The sequence below is a fragment of the Sminthopsis crassicaudata genome, chromosome 2 (genome assembly GCF_048593235.1).
Source record: "Sminthopsis crassicaudata isolate SCR6 chromosome 2, ASM4859323v1, whole genome shotgun sequence".
Classification (NCBI taxonomy): Eukaryota; Metazoa; Chordata; class Mammalia; order Dasyuromorphia; family Dasyuridae; genus Sminthopsis; species Sminthopsis crassicaudata.
This window is the reverse complement of record NC_133618.1, coordinates 218,658,883-218,682,508: the sequence shown is the minus strand read 5'-3', so window position 1 is coordinate 218,682,508 and position 23,626 is coordinate 218,658,883. Positions and strand designations below refer to the sequence as shown.

The 23,626-nt window shown below is 34.0% G+C and overlaps 1 protein-coding gene and 1 long non-coding RNA gene across 2 annotated transcripts in view; both read right to left on the bottom strand.

Moving 5' to 3' along the window:
- The window catches only part of LOC141552713 (cadherin-13-like), a 313,423-nt gene that overhangs the window by 215,105 nt on the left and 74,692 nt on the right, over positions 1 to 23,626 (bottom strand). The window lies entirely within an intron of this gene.
- LOC141555397 (uncharacterized) overlaps positions 14,278 to 23,626 on the bottom strand; it is a 64,963-nt gene continuing 55,614 nt past the window's right edge. The window contains exon 2 of the long non-coding RNA XR_012486179.1: positions 14,278 to 15,099. This is a non-coding gene — a long non-coding RNA (uncharacterized LOC141555397). The remainder of the gene's footprint in view (positions 15,100 to 23,626) is intronic.

Sequence of the window (23,626 nt, the reverse complement as noted above, 5' to 3'; positions counted from 1 at the left end):
TAATAGAATCAGAATGTAAAATAGGCATTGTAAGAATTCATCGAACATCTCCTGTGACTCCAAATTAAAAACTTCAAGGAATATTGTGGCTAAATTTCAGAACTATCAGACTAAGGAAAAAATATTATAAGCAGCCAGAAAAAAAATTCAAATGCTGAGGAGCCACAATAAGGATCACTCAGGATCTAGCTGCTTCCACATTAAAGAATTGAAGGGCCTGGAATCTTGATATTGCAAAAGGTAAAAGAACTTGGAATGCAGCCAAGAATAAGCTACCTGGCTAAGCTCAGAGATTTCTTCCAGGGAAGAAGATGGACATTCAATAAAACAGGTGAATTCCATTTATTCCAAATGAAAAAACCTGAGCTAAACAAAAAAATTTGACCTATAAATATAGGATTTAAGAGAAGCATAAAAGATAAAAAGAACTCTTGAGAATCATATTACTGTTATGGGCATACATAAAGAGTATGTGTATAATTTGATTTTACTATTATAATACAAAAAAAGGGAAATAGAAGTAGAAAGCAGATAGTATCAGAAAAAGGGAAAAGAAGAGATAAAAGAGGGAAATTATATCACATGAAGAGGCAAAGTAAACCTATCATATTTGAAGGAATTTAGGGAGGGGGAGAAACATTGTGTGAATCTTACTCTCATCAGATTTGGCTCAAAGAGAAAATAATAGAAATATTTCGTTTACAGAGAAACTTCTCTCACCTCATTAAAAAGTGGAAGAGGAAAATAGAAATGGAAAAGAGTAATAAGGGAAAGGTATAATAAAAGGAAAGGGACTCAAAGAAGGTGGGAGGGATTCTAAAGAGGGAGAGATGCATGAGGCAAATGGTGCCCATAAGTTTAATACTGGGGAGGAGGGTAAGGGAGGATAGAAAAATAAAAGCATAATCTGGGGATAATAATATGGTAGGAAATATGGAATTAGTAGTTTTAAGAGTAAATGTAAATGGGATGAACTCTCCCATAAAGCAGAGGCAGATGGCAGACTGGATCAAAAGCCAGAATCTGTTGTTTACAGGAAACACATTTAAAGCAGTGTGATACATACAGAGTAAAGATAAAAGGCTGAAACAGAATCTATATGCTTCAAGTGAAGTCAAAAAAGCAGGGGTAACCATCCTTATCTCAGAACAAGCAAAAGCAAAAATTGATTTAATTAAAAGAGATAAGAAAGGAAACAATAATCTTGCTAAAGGGTAGCATAGACAATGAAGCCATATTAATACTAAACATAAATGCACCAAGTGGTATAACATCTAACTTCCTAAAGGAGAAGTTAGGAGAATTACAAAAAGAAATAGACAGCAAAACTTTAATAATGGGAGATATCAACCTTGCACTCTCAGAATTAATTAATCAAACCACAAAACAAATAAGAAAGAAGTAAAAGAGGAAAGAGAATATTAGAAACATTAGATATGAGAGATCTTTGGAGAAAAATGAATGGATACAGAAAGGAGTACACTTTCTTCTCGGCAGCTCATGGAACCTATACAAAAATTGACTACATATTAGGACATAAAGACCTCAAAATTAAATGCAGAAAGGCAGAAATAGTAAATGCGTTCTTTTCAGGTCACTATGCAATAAAAAGTATATTCAACAAAAAGCTAGGGGTAAATAGACCAAAAAGTAATTGGAAACTAAATAATCTCATCCTAAAGAATGAATGGGTGAAACAGCAAATCATAGACACAATTAATAATGAGACAACATACCAAAATTTGGGGGATGCAGCCAAAGTGGTAATAAGGGGATAGTTTATATTTTTAGAGGCTTACTTGAATAAAATAGAGAAAGAGAAGATCAATGAATTGGGCTTGCAATTTAAAAAGCTAGAAGAAGAGCAAATTTAAACAACCCAATCAAACGCTAAACTTGAAATTCTAAAATTAAAAGGAGAAACTGATAAAATTGAAAGTTAAAAAAACCCTCCTGAATTAATAAATAAAACTAAGAGTTGGTTTTATGAAAAAAAAAACAACAACAACAAAATAGATTAACCTTTGGCAAATCTGATTAGAAAAAGTAAAGAGGAAAATCAAATTGTTAGTCTTAAAAATGAAAAGGGAAAACTTTCCACCAATAAACAGGAAATTAGAGCAATAATTAGGAGTTACTTTGCTCAATTTTATGACAATAAATTCTATAACGTAAGTGAAATGGATAACTACCTTTAAAAATATAGGCTTCCCAGATTAACAGAGGAGGAAGTAAATTGCTTAAATTGTCTCATTTCAGAAAAAGAAATAGAACAAGTGATTAATCAACTCCCTAAGAAAAAATCCCCAGGACCAGAGGGATTTATATGTGAATTCTAACAAACATTAAAAGAATAATTAACTTCAATGTTATATAGACTATTTGAAAAAATACAGAATGAAGGACTCCTACCAAATTCCTTTTATGACACAGACATGGTACTGATACCTAAACCAGGTAGATTGAAAACTGAGAAAGAAAACTATAGACCAATTTCCTTTATGAATATTGATGCTAAAATCTTAAATAAGATATTAGCAAAAAGACTTCAGAAAATCATCCTCAGGATAATACACTATGATCAAGTAGGATTTATACCAGGAATGCAGGGCTGGTTTAATATTAGGAAAACTATTAGTATAATTGACCATATTAATAACCAAATTAATAAAAACCCTAGGATCATCTCAATAGATGCAGAAAAAGCATTTGATAAAATACAACATCCATTCCTATTAAAAATAAATGAAAGTATAGGAATAAATGAACTTTTCCTTAAAATAGTCAGTAGCATCTATTTAAAATGATCAGTAAGCATCATATGTAATGGAGATAAAATGGAACCATTTCCAATAAGATCAGGGGTTAAAAAAGGTTGCCTACTATCACCATTATTATTCAATATTGTGTTAGAAATGCTAGCTTAGGTAATAAGAGTTGAGGATGAGATTAAAGGAATTAGAGTAGGTAATAAGGAAACCAAATTATTGTTCTTTGCAGGTGATATGATGAAGTGATATGAGAACCCCAGAGATTCTACTAGAAAGCTATTAGAAATAATCCACACCTTTAGCAAAGTTGCAGGATACAAAATAAACCCACATAAATCACCAGCATTCTTATATATCACAAACAAAATTAATTAGAGATACAAAGAGAAATCCCATTTAAAGTAACTGCCAATAGTATAAAATATTTGGGAATCTATCTGCCAAGGAAAAGTCAGTAACTATATGAGTAAAACTATAAAACACTTTCCACACAAATAAAGTCAGATCCAACCAATTGGAAAAATGTCAAGTCCTCTTAGATAGGTCAAGCAAATATAAACATAACAATACAACTGATCTGTTTATTTAGTGCTATACCATTCAGACTCCCAAAATACTATTTTAATGACCTAGGAAAAATAACAACAAAATTCATCTGGAAGAACAAAAGGTCAAGACTTTCGAGGGAACTAATGAAAGAAAAATGAAATGAAGGTGTCCTAGCTGGACTAGACCTAAAACTATATTATAAAATAGCAGTCACCAAAACCATTTGTTATTTGATAAGAAATAGACCAGTTGATCAGTGGAATAGGTTAGGTTCACAGGACAAAATAGTCAATAACTTTAATAATCTAGTGTTTGACATACCCCAAAACCTAAGCTTTTGGTCTAAGAATTCACTGTTTGGCAAAAGTTGCTGAGAAAATTGGAAATTAGTATGGCAGAAACTAGGCATTGACCCACACTTAACACCATATACCAAGATAAGATCAAAACGGGTTCATGATCTAGGAAAAAAGAATAAGATTATAAATAAATTAGAAGAACATATGATAGTTTACCTCTCAGACCTTTGGAGGAGGAAGGAATTTGTGACCAAAGAAGAGCTAGAGATCATTAATGATCACAAAATAGAAATTTTTGATTATATCAAATTAAAAAGCTTTTGTACAAACAAAATTAATGCAGACATGATTAGAAGAGAAACAATAAACTGAGAAAATGTTTTTACAGTCAAACATTCTGATAAAGGCCTCATTTCCAAAATATATAGAGAGAATTAACTCTAATTTATAAGAAATGATGGCATTCTCCAGTTGATATACGGTCAAAAGATAGGAACAGACAATTTTCCGATGAAGAAATTGAAACTATTTCTAGCCATATGTAAAGATGCTTCAAGTCATTATTAATCACAGAAATGCAAATTAAGACAACTCTGAGATACCACTACATACCTGTCACATTGGCTAGAATGACAGGGAAAGATAATGGAGAATGTTGGAGGGAATGTGGAAAAACTTTGACACTGATGCATTGTTGGTGGAATTGTGAATACATTCAGCCATTCTGGAGAGCACTTTGGAACTACGCTCAAAAACTTATCAAACTGTGCATACTCTTTGATCCAGCAGTGTTACTACTGGGTTTATATCCCAAAGAGATCTTAAAGATAAAGGACCTGTATGTGTAAAAATGTTGTGGCAGTCCTGTTTTGTAGTGGCTAGAAACTTGAAATTGAATGGATGCCCATCAATTAAAGAATGGCTGAATAAATTGTGGTACATGAATGTTATGGAATATTATTGTTTTGTAAGAAATGACTAGCAAGAAGTTTTCAGAAAGCCTGGAGAGACTTACATGAATTGATGCTGAGTGAAATGAGCAGGTATGATGATCAATTCTGATGAACGTGCCTCTCTTCAATAACACCCAGCAAAAGAACTCTGGGAAATTAGTGTGAACCACTACATAGCATTAACAATCCATCTCTTTTTATCCACTTGCATTTTTGATTTTCTTCTCAGATTAATTTTACCTTATTTAAAAGTCCCATTCTTCTTCTGCAGCAAAATAATTGTATGGATATGTGCACATATATTGTATTTAACATATACTTTAACATATTTAAAATGTATTGGTCTATCTGCCATATGGGGGAGTTGATGGGGGGAAGGAAGGGAAAAGTTGGAACAGAAGGTTTTGCAAGGGTCAATGCTGAAAAATTACATATGCATATATTTTATAAATAAAAAAACTATTAAAAAAAGAATTGGAAAAGGAGTAGATACCCATCAATTTGGGAATGGCTGAACAAGATGTGGTACATGATGGTAATGGAATATTATTGTTCTACAAAAAATGATGAAAAGCCTGATTTTAGAAAGGCCTAGAAAGATTTACATGAAACAATGCTGACCAAAACCAAAATACATTGGACACAATAACATAGTGATGATTCACTATGAAAGATTTGATTCTTCTCAGCGGTTCAGTGATACAAATCAATAGACTTAGGACAGAAAATACCATCTGTATCTAGAAAAAGAACTAAGGAGATTACATGTGTAAAGCAACACATGTTATGCCCACTTATTTTTTTCTGTTTATATGTGTGTTTGTATATATATTCCATGTTTTTTCCCTTTGACTCTGATTTTTCTCTTTCAACAAGATTAACAAAGCAATGTATGTTAAAAATAAACTTAGGACAAAAAACAAACAATGACTAAACAAACAAATTAATTAATTAATTTAAAAAAGAATGGTTGGATCAAGAGCAATCCTTTTTCTTAGGCTCCTTATTAAAGATACTATTAGTCTCCCAGTTACCCAGACTAGAAATGGTTTTGCTTTCTTTCTTCTTCACTCAAAACATCTAGGCCATATGTCAAATCCCATAGAGTCTTCCTTTTCAATGTCATGTAGGATTATAGAATAATTAGAGCTTAGAAGATACTTATCTCCCCTTTCTCACTTTGCACAAATGAGAATAATGCCAGAAAAGAATCAACTTGCTTTGTCATACAGGTAATAAGAACAAAATTGACATTCTTATCCAAGGTGTTTCCCCATCAAATCCAGGCCCCTTTGTATTCTATTAAAATGGTCCTCACTTTAAACCTTCTTTTCTCTCTTCCCTTTGCTGTGATCAAAATTAAGGCCTTCATCAAATCAAATTTTTCAAAAATATCCCAAATGTTACATGGGCCTTAAGTTGCTTTTGACACCAGTCAACTGTCCCATAAATCCCCCTCAAATGGTGCTACCATCACATTTCTCCCCTGTTCAACAATCTTTAAAAACTCCTTGAAAAGCAGAGATCAAATATCTAAACTATCTCCAATACGGTTTCTACTGACTTTTAAAGATTCATCTGTTTTTATTTCCCTAAGAGATCCTTTTATGCAACCACATTCATTTCCTCATCTGCCTCAAAAACAGCTAAAGCTACCTTGATGTTAAGGCTTATTCTATTATCATCACGAAATATCTCTTTTCTACCTTCCCAAAGTTAAGTTAAATTAACAAATATTTATTTATTAAGGCCCCAGGATATATCAAGCAATGTGCTGAGAGCTGAGGAAATGAACAAAAAAGGAAAAAAAAAAGTTTTTTTTTTCTTTAAAGGGGGAGATAATCTGAAAATTGTACAATCAAAATATATACACTGTAAATTGGAGATAATATCAGATGGAAGGTATAGGCTTTTTGCTGAAGTTAAAATTTTAGCTGATACTTGAAAGTTACCCGGGAAGCTGATCTATTCATCTTGCAAGGTTCTATTCAAATTCACTCCTCCATTTGAAGATACTGTGTCTTACCTAAGTAGCTAATATAGAAGCAGTAAGAATTGATTTTTGCTTCTGAATTTCTTTACCCATTATTGTCTAATGCCATTATTTGTATCATATTCATGTGCAGTTATGACTCGTTTATCCTTGTCTTAGACTATAATGTGAAATGCATGGGATCAAAAGCCATGGTTGTTCAGGTTTCTCATACCTGTTCACCAGGACTTGTAAGAATTAATATTGTGATTTCTGGGCCCTGGAACATTGAGAGCCCTATTTTGGTAAGACTCAGTCAGTTGGTGATATTATTCAATTCCTTCCACTTTTGCTATGGACATAAGTAACAAGACACTGTAGATCCATGTGGCATCTGCCAGGCTGCCTGGAAAAGGATTTGTGAAACATAATAGATAAGGTTCTCTCTTTTTCTCTTTCTCCCTCTTCTTCTCTCTCCCTTTGTTGTGAATATTTTCATCATTATAATGGAAAGGAAATCTCCCAGTCTACCAAATAAGGCTATGATTAGCACAGAGCAAAAGTGTCTTTTTAGCTAAGGATACTGGCAACTTGGTATAACCTGGGACCTAACCTTATGGGTCCCTATGCAAAAAATCTTTTCGAGTTCCTATTAACTTTATAATCATGTTCAGTATTTAAAATACCTCCCAACCTTCCTTTCTTTTAGAGTTAATTCTTCTCTATGTATTCTATAATTCAAATGCACTGCTCTATTTGCTGATCATTGTATACAATCCTTCATCTCAATTCTCCATATATTTGCACTGGACATACCTCATTTCTGGAATGCTCCCCATCCTTAACTCCATTTGTTGGCTTCTAATTCAATTTTCTGTAGGAGATTCATCTTACACTCATCCCCATCCACCCAAGTTCATTTTCTTTAAGATTATATTCAATTGCTAGAAATATAGATATATGTCCATTAGATTGCCATTATTGAATGATGCCTGCTTTATATCTCATCCCCATATAGGCTAAAGCTGGAATCCCTGAAAAATCTTTCATGTAAATTCAGCTAGGACCTCATGTCAAGTCTCTTGGAGCAACTATAATCAAACTATCCTCATTGTTATATTGACACGACCTCCTCCTGCCCCACAAAATAATTTGCACCATAGAATTTCTAGTTAAGGATCTGGCACCAAAAACAATTACCTATGACATTTTGAAATGTCTGAGACTTAAGCCATAAGGGGAAAAAATCCAGCATTAGGGTGCTTTGATGTGTTTTGGGGATTCTGGCTGATTGTGGGAGGGAATGGCAATGTTTCAATGATACTCAGCTTTTAATGCTGTTCAAGCCTCAGGCACTTCTCCTATCTTCCCATTATCCCCAGGCTCAAATGGAAGCCCCCCAGATAGAGGTTTAGAAAAGTGTGCAACTATTTTCTCCACATCTGAAGTGATAATGATCATTTATTCCTCTAACAGCACACTTTGGATTGGAAGGAATGTGCTAAATAATAACATCGTCCCCTTGTTGGGCTTTAAATGTCATTTTATGAGATGGCACAGTCACATTTTCACTTTATCTGCCTTCATCTCACTGAGCACTCACAGAGGTTACTGCAGTCTGGGGAGCCTACAAAGACTCCTATTAAAAGTTCAATGGGGCAGTGGTATGACAGAGAGCCCAAAAGGCTTCCTTTGCTGGCAACTTGCTTTTCCCTTACCTTCAAAAGAATCATCAATAAAACATCAATGGCCTGTTTTGTGGATACATAAAGAAAACCAGAATTTCATTTAAAACTATATTATTTCAAGAAATCTTTTTTTTTGTATGTACTATATCCCTTTTAGCTGACTTTGCCCAATGTGAAGCATGGGGGTAAGCGGCTTATTAGTTGATTTTTGAGGTACTTTTTAGGTGAGAGAATATGTGATCAGCATAAAATTTGTGTTCTGTTGTGTTGTGCTTTGTTTTTTCTAATAATTATCCAATTTTTCTTCTTTAGTCAAGTACCTGAGCTTTAAATTAAATCCACAGATGTATTTTTTAAAAAGTTTTAAGGGACCTCAGCCTTTGTAAAATATCCCCAATAATTAATACACACAAAAAAAACTCTTTAATTAGCATGTATTATATGCCAGACATTATACTCAAGTCATATAAAGCTGGAGATATAAGAACCAAAATGAATCAGTCTCTTTCTCAAGTTTGCATTCTCTTATTTTCACTGGATATATAATTTAATTGATCATCAAATCATATTGTCATCAAAGTATTCTCTCTCCCAAAGAAAATAAGCATTTAACTCTGCAACTCAGAATTTTAAAAAATTGTCTGGGTTACTAGAAAGGTTAAATGACCTAGCCATGGTCTGAATTTCAGGAGAAAAAAACAGGCTTTTGTTTTTTAAGGTTTTAAAAATTAACATTGCACTAAGACTTATAGGACATTCTATTTTGATCTGGAAGTTATCTTCTTTGAGAGAATTAAACCCATAGATGATGGTGAAAGGTCATCCACTCTTTGACTATAAACCCCTTCTGAAAAAAGAACCTGCTACATTTAGAAGCAGCCTATATCTGATTCTAAATACTTTATTTCTTGCATTTAAATTAAAAAACAGTCCCACACCTTTCAAATCTATAGCACTCTAGGGATAAAAGAACAAGTATAACTCACTTCCATATGACTTCTCTTAAAATACGAGAAAATTTCATGTCCCTCTTATTCCATTTCTTTAGGTTCAAATATCTTTGGCTCTTTAAAACATTTTGTATTTCATGGTCTTAAGGTCCCTTAAAATCTGCTCCCATGTTCTTTGAATGATCTCCAATTTGGCATTATCCTTCAAGATTTAATAAAATAGTCCAGGTGACATATAAACTGTCACCTACTATGTTCTGGGCTTCTTTTAATGAAAATTGGGGCTTCTTTTAATGAAAGCTAAGACTTATAGTAAATCTGCAGTCCACTAAGATATCTAGATTATATTAAAGCAACAGTTATTTATTAATCTCTTTTTTATGATGAATTTTCTTTTTTCAACATCAAAGTATGAGAGTTTACATTCATCTTTGTTAAATGATATCTTATTAGATCTGGACTACTTTGCCAAGTTCTGTAAGGATCTTAGGGGTACTTTGCTTCTTTGGGGGCCTTACCATATTGGTTCTAGATTCATGCAGACATCTGAAAGGCATTAGTACTAAATCTCCCAAGCTCAAGCAACCTCCTAGCCTCAGTCTCTCCCAGTTGCAAGTATTGTAGCCCTATGCCTCCAGACTTCATGAGATATGATATTTAGATGAATCATGACTTCAATCCTCATGAAACTCAGATTTTAGTAAGGAGATAAGATGCAAACACATCTAACTATAAATAAGTAAAATTTATACATATGTTTATTAAAATTAAAACTTCAGTAAGACTTTTGATAGTCCTAATAAAATACCTTAAGGTTTGCAAAATACTTCAGATTTTGTCTCCTTTTATCCTCATAACAACCCTGAATGGAAAGTACTTTTACTGAATCTATGTTGTAGAAAAAGCAACCAAGGCAGACAGATTAAATTATTTGTCTAAGATCCTACAGCTTTTAAATCACAAAGATTGGATTTGAACTTAAATTCTCCAGATGCTAGATCCAGTGTACTATTCACTGCACTGGGTACTCACCATACCAGCTGCCTAAAACTAATGGCAAATGCATAGGAAAATTATAAACTATTTGAGGTCTGAAAGGAGAGATACTAAGCTCCACGTGGAATCCATAAAAAGTTTTTTGCTTCTTGCCCTAAATTTTGTATTAAAACAATCAAGCCATAACTACTGTACTCTGAAGAAATAGTCTCACAGTGGAAGGGCCAGGTTTAAATCTTTTATGCCTGTGGCTTCCCTAAAGGTATCAGTTTCTACCTCTACATTTTTTAAAGGATGGTATGAATGCTACAGTGTTCTTTTCCTATTTTTATTCTCACAAAAGGATCCAGAATTCAAATCTGTACCTGAATGCTTCTAAGTCAGAAACAGGAATGGAAATGGTTGTTTTCCTTTGTATCAGAGATGCTCCAGAGACACTTATCTTGTGGATCCCAAGAGAAGTGAGATATCCATGAATCCAAGACCCAAGGAATGTTTTTAGCCCTATAGAGTAAACCTGTCCTTTATTTTATACTCAGTCTGACAGGCTCTTAACTATTAGAAGCTTGCTGAAACAAATTTTGGAAAAAGCTCATACTATCGAAGTGTTGTTTTGGTTTTAAATGGTTCTTAAGGATATGAAATAAAACCTTTCTCCTTATTTGAAAAAGTGATAGAGATGGACCAATGTCTTGACCCTGTACTACTTACAAAGTAGCCAGTCAAGAAGCCCCTAAAGTTTTAGGAACCTATTGTGAGACTTTGGAAAGACATTGAGAGATTTAAAAAACTACTTTTAGAGAAAAATTTTAAATCATGAACTACACTCAAAGAAATCCTCAAAATCTACCTCACAAAACACAATGATGTATAGTTCTTTGGATATCTAATTTTTTTTTAATTTTTCAGAATTAGGTCACATCACTAGTGAATAGTCAGAAAAATTATATTATTGTTACATGAAGTAAGGCTGTACTCCTGTATTTCATTCACAGAAATAATATATCAGCATATTCCAAGCCTGAGATGAAAATTTAATGCTTGTGAATATTGCCTACATTTCCAGTTGTTGTGCAAAAAATTTAATGAGTTTATATTATCTGCCTCATTGGTCATAGTATTCAGTAATAAAGTAATGGAAAAGCTTGGGACTTTTCTGCATTTAAACTTCAAATAAATCAAAGAACATTTTTGGTTTTCAATTCTAAACTCTCCCAAACTAGAAATTTCTTGATTGTCATAGTTCACAGAATATGAGAAAGATCTCTGAGGAAACTTTACCCAATAGCTAACAAGTCATGCTGATTCTTCCATTACAATATTTTTCTCATCTTATTTCACCTTATCATTTGCATGGTAATCAGTCCACCCTTAGCTGTTATCACTTCTAATCTTCTAACCTATCCCCCTGCTCCAAATATCTCCATAATAGCTACCACAGTGACATTACTAAAGAACAGTTTGATCTACAGCATAAGCCTGCTCAAAAAGATCCAGAGACTAAAATTCTCTATTTGTCCTTCACAATTTCAAACCTATTTTCCCAGACTTATTGCACATCACTCACTGTAACACATTCTATGTTCCAAACAAATTGGCCTACCTATACCTTACACATAAAAACCTACCTCCATTCTCTAGGACTTTTCATAGAGTGTCTCTCATGCTTAGAATGTTCCTCCTCCTCACCATCACTTCTTATAGTGCTTAGCTCTCTACATGACTTGGTTCAAGTGCCATGTCCTACATATTATCCATTTTGATGTACTTGAGTTGCTATTATTCTTCTAAACCAAAATTACTTTTTATTTATTTTGTAATAATTTAACAAATAAAGATTTGTGTTTGCAAAGTTTGCCAATTATATACATATTCGGTGTAGTATATCTATTATCAATAGAGAGGTATATAGTAGAAAGATAAATGATAGAAAGATAAATGTTTTTGAGAGCAGAAAGAAGTATTTTAATTTTGTCTTTTTATCCTCAAGGCCTGGGAAAATATGTAATACCTATTTATAAATACTTATTAAATATTTACTAAATGAATGAATAAATAGGAATTCCCTCTTCAAAATCCCATATGAGCGTTAAAATCCCATAGAGTTAATCTCTAATTGGACAGTTCCAGAAAGGGAGAACTCATTTCTTTCTGAGACGGCTTGTTCCTCATTGAGAATATATTTAATCTGAAATCTCTTATTACAGACAGCCCTAGATATTGATCATTTGTTATCCACTGGCTCTGGGGTCAGAAGCAGGAAACAAAAGCATATCCAGGCAGAGGATTGGGATTGGCCTATATAAGAAATATTTTAAGACTAAAAAATTATTTTAAAAATATTCTTCCTCTAAAAATACCCACCACCACCAACAACAACAAAATGAACTCTAATGCCATCTAAAAACTGTCAATTCAACTGCCTCTGTTTTTCAACAGTTTTCCTGTCCTTCACCTTCTCTATGACTATATAAGCTGCAAGTCACATTTTTTTCCTTCTTAATTTTGCCAAGAAGGTAGGGAATTCAGAATATTTGCTATGGTAACAAAGCAAGAGAGGAAATCCAAATGTAACAAATTATATTACAATTTGCATTGGAAACTGCTCCCAAATATTTTGGTAATTTTTAAATCAGAGAAAATAGAATGCTGAAGATATCTGAAGAATGAGTCCAATATTAGAATAAATAGGAGATCCAAGAGTTTGGACAAGAATGGGGCTCCTTGAACTAAGGAGGGAGCTTTTCTCTCTTGGTATCCTCCAGGCAATTCTCTCAATTTTAGGTAAGAGCAAAGCTAAGGTAAAGCTAAGAAGGAGAGTTCTACTGAAATTCACATGTCAAGAGAGAATATGCCACTTCCTTCAATCAGATTGCTCAGGAGTGTTTCCCACAGAATTACAGATTTAAAGCTGGAAAGGATGATGGTGATAATAGGGAATGTTTTATAGTGCTTTAACACTAGTAAAATGCATTATGTAGATTATCTTATTTGATTTGACAACATCATAAAGAAGGTGCTTTTCTGATCTCAACTTTACAATGAGGCTCAAGAATATTGTTTGTAGAAGAAATTGTTGTCCTCTATATTTTAGGTACAAATGTGCTAGAAACAATTTTATTAATTTAGATTAAACTAATTGTATCTTCTTCTTTAAGAGAAATGGGTTCAAAAAGAGTTTCTTAAAACCTTTGAAAAGTAGCCTTTTATAATTCCAATTTATATTATTAAACAATAAATAAAAATTTATAATATTAATAGTTTAAGTAACAATCTCAGAATAATAGTAATTCCAATGTTGGTTTACCCAAAAGAATAATTTTCTTTAAATGATTCAATCCTTCTTTGATCATTACTTCTAAAGATATTCCTTTTCACTGGGTCAAAAGCGAACTCAAACTTCCATGAACTGAAGTGATGAAAGATTTTGTTTTTCTTAGTCATATCATTAACCTGATGTTAAGGTTAAACCTAACTAAGAAGGTGTCCTTTTGGGGCTTACCTGGAGCAAGGAGATGAGTGAAATAGTTTAGAAATTTGTTAGGTATTCAATCTCTCTGTATGACCAGTTACTTTTGCTCTGTTCCATGGCCCCTGATCTCTTTCCTCAGCCTTTCAAACATCCTTTAGACAAAAGTATGTTACTGCTTAATAAGAATAAGGCTATACTAGGGGATGCGAAGGTGAGAAAACCCTTTTGCTGGTTACAAGGTCAGCTAATAGCATGTTACCTTCATAAACAAATGGCAAAAAAATAAAAAAAAAATAAATTGCAAAAATATTGTTCTTTATGCAGAATCTATGGATATGGGAGTATGGAACATTTTATCCTTCTGTAACTGAAGAGTAATATAAAATAGAATGTGCATTTTTCCAACAGAATATTTGAAAAAAAACCCATGTTATTGATGAGAATAACCAGTTAAAAATGGGAAGGGAAAGGAAGGAAAGAAAGGAAAAAAGAAAAAAGGCAAGCCAAGGCAAGGAAAAGCAAGGAAAAGAAAAAGGAAAAGCAAGGAAAGGAAATAGGAACAGAGAAAAGAAGGAAGGAAAGAAGAAAGGTCTTGTAACATAATTTTTAACTGAAACCACAGTGTTATTTTCCAGTTGAACTTGCAATTTTTATTGTTATTCATTTGCTGTTTGGCAATTATTCCTCATGTGATCTTCCTTTCATCAGTAAGACTAGTTGATATTACAGGTTTTATCTCAAAGCTCTCACCTACTATCAAAATTAAAATTAGTACTTGGTTTGGTCTCCATAGGAAATATGAGAGAGAAGTAAAAAGAAAAAAAAAAGATCTTACAAATAGAAAAGCCCAGACAGGGCTTAGTGTCTGGAACCACTGACTTGATGATAAGAAAGGGAAATTTTTCAAGGATTTATTATGATGAGAAGCACTATGAATGAATTTTGAGTGTAGGCTCATCAGCTTTAAGGCTGCCAAGCAAGTGACATTCAGGATCGAGGAAGAATGATGGAGATTTGGCCTGGCTTGTTCCTCCTAGAAGATAAGGTAGATTTTCCCATGGCTCTCTAGTTCATCTTTACAATGAATTAATATTTTTAAAGGCCAAACTTGTGGCTTCATTTTTCATTTTGACAGCTCTGAAGATGCAGATAGATTTTACATTGGATAGTCTTTTTTTTCTTCCCCTTTTGTTTCGGATTCAGTTTCATTTCATTCCATTCCGACAGCACTTGCTAGCAATCCAATAAAATGTTTTTTTTAAAGGCTGTATCAAGAAGAAAGGTTTTTATTACAATGGGAAGCTTTGCTAAGAGGCAATGAGCATGCTGGCGACAGGAGCTGCCTTCATACACAAGCAGTATTTGCATGGTCATTAATTATTTATCTCATAGTGGACTGTCTCTCTTTCTCACACAAACCCCTGGAATTGGCTGCTGTTTTGGATGCATCTGAAACCAACAGAATTTTCATAGTGAATGATTCTTTCACGATATCATCCCCCTTCCCTCTGTCCATACTTTCCCTCCCCTAAAGAAAGAGACTTTTCCTTGAAAATTCTAACAGACCTTTCCCAGCTAGACATTTTTTTTTTTACAGTTGAAATGAAAACTTAAAATATCCAGCTTTTATGGGAGTGGACTAAGATGACCCTGAAGATGGAGGAGCTGCTATATGAATAAAGAACTGAAAAGGAATGAGTTGTAGAGAGCGTATCAGCACTGGCTTAAGCTGTCAGGCCTGGACTGAAACAGACATCAACAATAGAGAAAGAATAAACCAAACTCATTCATGCTAAATGAGGGAGGTATTTACATCTTTTGGGAGTTGTCTATTCTTTTATAAGATTTGGTACAATGAAGGCAGGAAGAAAGCCTCTATTTTTGTTTGGTTGAGGCTGTAGACATAGTGGGAAATTTTCAAAAGGAGAAGTATGTGACAGAGTAGAAAAGACACTGATTCTGTAGACAGAGGACCTGGGTTTAAATCCCATATCCCAGCTTTAGTGCTATAATGCTATGACTTGTGTGGGTCTCAGTTTTTTCCTATATAAAAATTAGGGAGTTGGACTAAATACCCTCTAAGAATTCTACTAGATAGTAGATAAAGCACTGAGTCTGGAGTCACAAAGAACGGAATTCAAATCTGACTTCAAACACTTACCCTTACTAGCTATGTAATCCTGGACAAGTCACTAGCCATATCTGCCTTAGTCTTATCTACTATTAAAAAGGGAATAATAATGACACTTACCTCCCAGGATTGTTATTAAGAGTCAAATAATATTTGTTAATCATTTAGCACGGTGCCTAGTCCTAATAGATATGTAATAAATATTTCCTTCTTTCCTTCCTTCTTTTTTCCTTTTCCTTTCTTTTTTCCCTTTCCTAACTTTTTTCCTGCCTTCTTCCATCTCCAGATCTATGATCTTAAATTGCTATGATGCAGGAAAAAAAGAAAACATTCCAGGATTTTAAAACGCCAGAAAGAGAATAAATTGAGTGCTTTGTGTCACCTTCAACAGCTATAAATCCACTGCATTTCTCAAAAGATCTTTCTTTCCCTCATCTTCCTTCTCATGGGAGTCCTCATGTGAACAGTGAAAGGGAGGATGAATTAAATGTCATCAAAAGTCTTAAAAGACAAGAAGCTTCAGTCATAGTGAAAAAAGAAGAAACAAAGAAAAAAGGTGGATTTTTTAGAAGCACATTTCTTTTTGAATCTCTGTTGACAACAAATGTTTATCTGAGGAAAACTATAATCTCAAAGCAGAGAATGAATTAGCAAAGCAAAATGTAATATTAAAGGGGAAAACTCTCCTTTAGCAACACTAGAAACTCTATCTGTCCCTAAACACTGAAGAGGATCAGGGCATAAGTACATCACTGAGACAAGATTTGTGATGAAATAGGAGAGACCAGCTCATAAATCCCATAGTGTGTAGCCTGAGTATGCTTTGCATGTGTATGAGAATCTCCCTATTGCTGTGAAGGTCAGAATGCAGAACTTGAAGGGAAGTAAGGAAACATAGATACAATTTTCTTAATTTCAAAAGGCAGCCACTGTGATGCTCCTGATCCTCTAAGTTGCTACTATCCTTTTCCCAGAAATGCTTTGTACAGATTTTGTTTCTCTTTAATACAACAAGTTTTTTGAGGGCAGGAATTGTTTCTTCCTTGTTTTGATATCTTCATGGACTAACAGTTCCTGGCACATAGTAGATACTTTGTATAAGTGCCTGTTGATCAAAATTAATTGAGTCGGTGAGGCCAAATAATACAGAGCATTTACAAACCACAAATAGTTGCTGTGCATTGTTTGAGTTATCCCCCTGCCTTATTGAGTTCTTTCTTTTTTACCTTGTTTAAAGAATTCTCCCTCTCAAACATATTTTACCGAATTCCTTCATAATAAGGGATCTTAAAGGTCCTGTAGACTGACAAGTATCTGGAGTGGAAGGCCCTTTACAACACTTCTGACAAGTATTAGTTCCGTCTCCATTTGAAAATCACCAATAAAAGGGAACCCAACATAATCCATTCCACTTTGAGATAACTATTTTTTTTATAAAAGCAGGGATGTACTGGAGCCAGCTATAAATCAAGTTTTGATTTGCTTTTGTTGATTTCTAGATTTAAGAAAGTGATAGAGATGTAATAATGTATATGGAACTTAATATATGTCTCATGTACATTTTGTATGTGGTTGTTAAACAACTAGGGGCCAATTTTAAAATTTTAACAGTATATTCTTTCAAGAATGCTAACTTAAACGTATGTCCACTGCCACTGGTTCTGCTGTCTTCCTTAAGGTAAGCTTTCAAATACTTGGAGTAAGCTGTTATTTCCCATCCAGTCTCTTCTTCTCCAGATAAATATTGCTATTTCCTTCAACCTGTACTCATAGGGCACAATCTGCAGTCCTCTCAGCACACTAGACACACTTCTCTGGATGCCTCTGAGTTTATTAATGTCCTTCCTAAATTATGGTGTCTGGAACTGAACACAATTTTAATCGCTACCCTAGTAATTCAATTCTTCCTCATGCTATCAGTCATTAGCAATCAAGAATGTTAACTGGAGCCTATAAATAACAGGAGTGAATATTGGAGGATGTGGGGTCCTGTATGTTACTACTCTGTGCCTGAGTGTGTGCTTGTGCACTTGAAGGATATAGGAACAATCAAGTTTACTGAATTTTGCATCCTGTCCTCAGCTGTTGTCCTTGTCTACACAGGATTTCTTTATGATGCATACAAATTCATTCCATGGTAATATGAATGAAGAGCTGGGGCAAATGAGATAGTTTATGAAGAGGGCTCACAATGTTGTATTTCTCCTTTCACAGGTGTCCCATATTTTTTTCAACATATTCAGTTGTTCCTATGGATATAGTAAGATATTAAGGATGGACCAGATGTTCATTATTACCAACAGCGAAGGTATTGCACAGTTATACATTTAGAGTGAGAAAATATGGCTTCAAGCCACAGCCCTGATAATAAGCCATAGAACAATGGCCATAGCTTTCATTTTTCTGACTTATAGAATCCACATATGTAAAATGGGCACAATATTTGCTATATCTACTTCATGAGGTTATTCACTGTGCTTAAAAATTCTATATGAATATAAACACTGTTTCATACTATGTCTGGAATCTCATGAATCACAAGAGTCCTATCAGAATAAACAAAAGATTTGTTAATATCATTGTTGAAGAATTAGGCAGACATTTCATCAGTATCCCTGAAGTATCTTTTTTTTTTCTTCATACATACTTTTGAACTGAAGTTAGTTAATATATATGACAAGCAGATGGCCCAGGGAGAGGAATAGACCTAGAGTTAGGAATAGTTGAGTTCAAACCAGGCCTCAGATGTGTAACCCTAGGCAAGTGACTCCTATTTGTCTCAGTTTCCTCATCCATAAAGTGAACTGGACAAGGAAATACCAACAAAAATGGAGCCATAAAGAGTCGGATACAATTGAACAGCAACAACATGCATCATGGTTATGCAGATATTTCTTACCCACAATATTCAATAAATGTCTCATGGATATCAAAAGAGCATTGGATTTGGAATCAAATCAGATATTTGTAACTTCTAAACCAAAAGGATTTCAGAGCTCATCTAGTTCAGTGCTCTTATTTTAAAATGAGAAACAGCAAGATAAAACTCCAAACTTGTAAAGGTAGTAAACAATTTATTTAAGATTAACTTTAGATACCAAATCCCATTGTATACCAAATCCTAACTCTGCCACCTATTATCTGTGGACAACTCACCTTACCCATTTTCCTTATTTGTGAATTAGGTGGCTATATGATATAACTTATAAGGACTTTATCACTTATTTATTCTAATATTCTATGAATGTCTCCAACAACTAAACTCTAGAAATCAAAGAGTAAATAGAAGCCTACTTTGTTTTTATTTTTTATTTTTTGGCTAAACAAACTATTTCAGAACTCTAGGCATCTCTGTCCCTACACTAATCAGGAGTCACTAATTTCCAGCAGAAGGTATTTTGAAAGAATTTCAGAAATGGTCTTTTTGAAATGGGTGGGAAGAGAAAGTGGAGGTGAAGGATGAGGAGGAGTACATATTCAGGGTCAATGCAGGGACCCAGGGTGGTGTGGCATCTGCTCACTGGTAGGAATCTACCAGGAGGCTCTTAGCCAAAATACAGCCATCTTGGCTTCTCTGTCTAGTTCAGAAGCCCATGGATCAGCCGACTAGCTGTGAGACTCCCAATGCAACTATAAAAGGCAAATAATGAACCACTAAATGCCAAAATAACATGGAATGTGGCCACCCTCACCCAGCACAGAAGGAAGTCAGCAGCACCAGCTCCAGGGCAGCATGAAGTCACTGTTACTTGTAAAGGAAGCTTGGGACCATTCCAAGATGCAGAAATGCTGGAGATCATTCTTGATCACAAAATAGATAATATTTATTATATTAACTTAAAAAGTTTTTGTACAAACAAAACTAATGCATACAAGATTTAGAAGGGAAGCAATAAACTAGAAAAAAAATTTACATTCAAGGGTTCTGACAAAGGTCTCATTTCTAAAATATATTGAAAATTGACTCAAATTTAAAAGAATTTAAGCCATTCTCCAATTGAAAAACAGTCAAAAGATAAGAATAGTAAATTTTCAAATGAAGAAATTAAAACAATTTATAGTCATATGAAAAAATGCTCTAAATAATTTTTGATCAGAGAAATACAAATTAAGAAAATTCTTATGTACTATTACATAACTCTAAGACTACCTGAGATGACAGAAAAATATAATGATGAATGTTGGATAGGATGTGGGAAAACTGGGACACTAATGCATTGTTTGTGGAGTTGTGAACTGATCCAACCATTCTGTAGAGCAATTTGGAATTATCCCCAAAGGGCTGTCAAACTGTGCATACCCTTTGATCCAGTTTTGTCTCTACTAGGTCTGTATCCCAAAGAGATCATAAAAAAGGGAAAAGGACCTACATGTGCAAAAATGTTGGAGAATGGCTAAATAAGTTACACAAATGTAATGGAATATTATTGTTCTATAAGAAATGATCAGCAGAATGATTTCAGACTGACATACATAAACTGATGCTAAATGAATTGAGGAGAACCAGGGGAACATTGTACATAGTAACAACAAGATTATATGATGGACATGGCTCTTTTCAATAGCAAGGCGATTCAAGTCACTTCCAATAGTCTTGTGGTGAAGAGAGAGGACTGTGGGAAGTGAGTGTGAATTACAACATAGTATTTTCACTTTTTGCTGTTATTTGCTTGCATTTTGTTTTCTTTTTCATTTTTTTCTGTTTTGATCTGAGTTTTTCTTGTGTGGCATGATAATTGTGGAAATAATGTGGAAAATTAGTGACTCATAAATTGGGGAATGACTGAACAAGCTGTGCTATATGAAAGTAATGGAATATTATTTTTCTATAAAAATAATGAACAAGCTGATTATAGAAAGGCCTGGAAAGATTTACAGCAACTGATGCTGAGTAGAACAAGCAGAGTCAGGAATACATTGTACACAATAATAGCAAAAATATGTGATGATCAACTATGAAAGGCTTGGTTCTTCTCAGCAGTTCAGTGATGTGAAGCAATCCCAATAGACTATGGACAGAAAATGCCATCTGCATCCACAAACAGATCTGACGATATTGAATGGAAATCAACACATGCTATGTTCATTTCTTTTTTTCTGTTTTTTTTTTTTTTTAATCTTTCCCATGGTTTTTCCCTTTTGCTCTGATTTTTCTCTCCCAAGACGATTCATAAAGCAATGTATATTGAAAATAAATAAACTTACTACAATTAAAATAATAAAAAAGGCTTTAATAAAAAAAATAATAGAAGAAGAAGAAAAAAGAGGAGGAGGAGACAAAGAGAAGGAATAAGAGGGGAGGAGGAAAAAAGAAAAGGACAAGGAGGAGGAAGAAGAGAAAAAAGAACAAGGAGGAGGAAGAAGAGAAAAAAGGATAAGAAGGAGGAAGAAGAAGTGGAAGAAGAAGAGGAAGAAGAAGTGAAAGAAGAAGTGGTAGAAGAAGAAGAAGAAGAAGAAGAAGAAGAAGAAGAAGAAGAAGAAGAAGAAGAAGAAGAAGAAGAAGAAGAAGAAGAAGAAGAAGAAGAAGATGATGATGATGAAAGAAGGAGGGGGAAAAGAAGGAGGGGGAAGAGAAGAAGGGGGAAGAGAAGGACAAGAGAAAAAAAGTAGAACCAAAATAAAATCTAAAAAATTAATTCACCCTGAAATTATAAAAAATAAATAATGTATTCAGGAAGATAAAATACTTTTAAAGACTATGAAATTTCCATTTGGAAATTTCTCTTCCACTGTTAACCAATACCATTGTGCCCAAAAGAGTTCATTTAGATAACTTGCTTTCAATTATTTTTTTGCTACTCATTTCATAGGATTGCTGCTGGATTAAGGTCTATATTAAATGGAAAGAATGTGATCATGTCCTTTGGCAATATGAATATAAAATTATTATACAGTTAATTAAGCTGCAATTCTTTTCCCTCTCACTCATTAATTCATCTGACCATCCTGTAGCAGGCTATTTCCCAAACTATGTTGCACACACTGCTGTACCATGGGATCTAGAACTTATAAAAAAAAATGTAAGAATAAAATCGTGCCCAGATGGGATCATAATTCATGAAATTTAAGTCTGGGATACATCTTAGAAGTCATTTAGTCCCATTCCTTTATTTCACAAATGGGGAAAATTAGTCCAAAAAGGTATGATTTGTTCATGATCACCTGGTATAATAGCTGAAATTCTAACAAAATTCCTATGACTCCAAGGTCAACATTCTTCCCTCTGTATCACAGAAACTTCCTTGAAGTCATGAGGGGATAGGAAGGACTGGTTAAAGATTTTGCCTTTTCCCAATATACCTTTCCCCATCCCTATCTAGCCAGCTCCACTTAGCCAGTGGTTGAGTGAGAGGGCACAGGCTATATATTAACTTTATCATAATAGAAACAATGACTCCAATAAGATTCTACCATCTAAGAATACTTTTCTGATCCATTTTCTCATTTGATTTCCACCACAATTCTGACTATGATGAAGGTTGGAAGATATCACATAATCTTAAGGGCAGTGGAATTGATTGTTGAACTTGGATTAATAAAGAACTGTGACATTTGTTAGTTGGATGAATGTGGACAATTTTTAAAAATCTATGGGACTTTGTTTCCTTATCTCTTTAAAACAGTGGTGATGCTACCTTTAGAACCTACTTTACAAGACTATTTTGAAGACCAAATGAAAAAATGCCTATAAAACACTTTATAAACTTTAAACCACTATTGAAATATTAAATGTTAGAGTTTTTTTAAATTAAAGATCCACATAGCAATTGAGCTCACAGAAATTAATCGCCACCAAGTCATATAAGCAAGAGAATAAATAATCTGGAATTAGAACTCAATTCTTTCTGACTCCAGCTCTATCCACAGCAACTAACTTTGATTTAGGGGTACAAATAGAGGTTGCTATTCAGATGGTATCAGTGTATAAACAGAGAAAATTAGCATCCCTTTTAAAAGAGAATATAGATCACCTGATATCCTCTAACTACTAGACTTCCAGGAAAAGACACATTTATTTGAATTTCTCTCTCTCTCTCTCTCTCTCTCTCTCTCTCTCTCTCTCTCTCTCTCTCTCTCTCTCTCTCTCTCTCTCCCTCTCTCTCTCTCTCTCTCTCTCTGTCTCTCTCTCTGCTGTCTCTCTGTCGTCTCTCTGTCTCTATCTCTGCTGTCTCTCTGTCTCTATCTCTGCTGCCTCTCTGTCTCTATCTGTCTGTCTCTCTCTATGTCTCTATCTCTGTCTCTCTCACACACACACACTCACCCCCACACTCCTACACACCCTGAGGCAGTAAAGGAGAGGGGCAATGGTAGCAAATTCACTATCACATTAATGTACCCTATACTATCAGAACAAGAAGACCCTTAAAAATACTCAGAACTGGAAGGAGCTTTAGAATGGAGAACACATATTTCAGGGAGAGGGAATCCTCTGTGATTAATCAAGAAACTGAGGAACCAGAGATATAGTGTTTAGTAAAATTACGTCCTAAGGAGGAGGTCAAGAGAAAAGAATGGGAAAAAAGCCACATGCCTCAGAGAAAATCTTTTCCTATTATATTTGATTTCATGTAGTCTTACCACTTTATCATACAATTATTATATCAGCAATGACAGCAAAAACATCATTTATACAATACTTATAAATAGTATTCTATTATGACAAAACTAACATAGCCTGTGTCCTCTGAGTCACATTAAGTTGCAAAACACTTGACAAATTTTATCTCTTTTACTCATGACAACTCTGGTGAAGGAAGTGCCATTATTATCCCCATTTTATAGATAAGAAAACTGAGGTAGACAGAGGTTAAGTGTTTTATCCAATAATATATAATTGAATGTAAT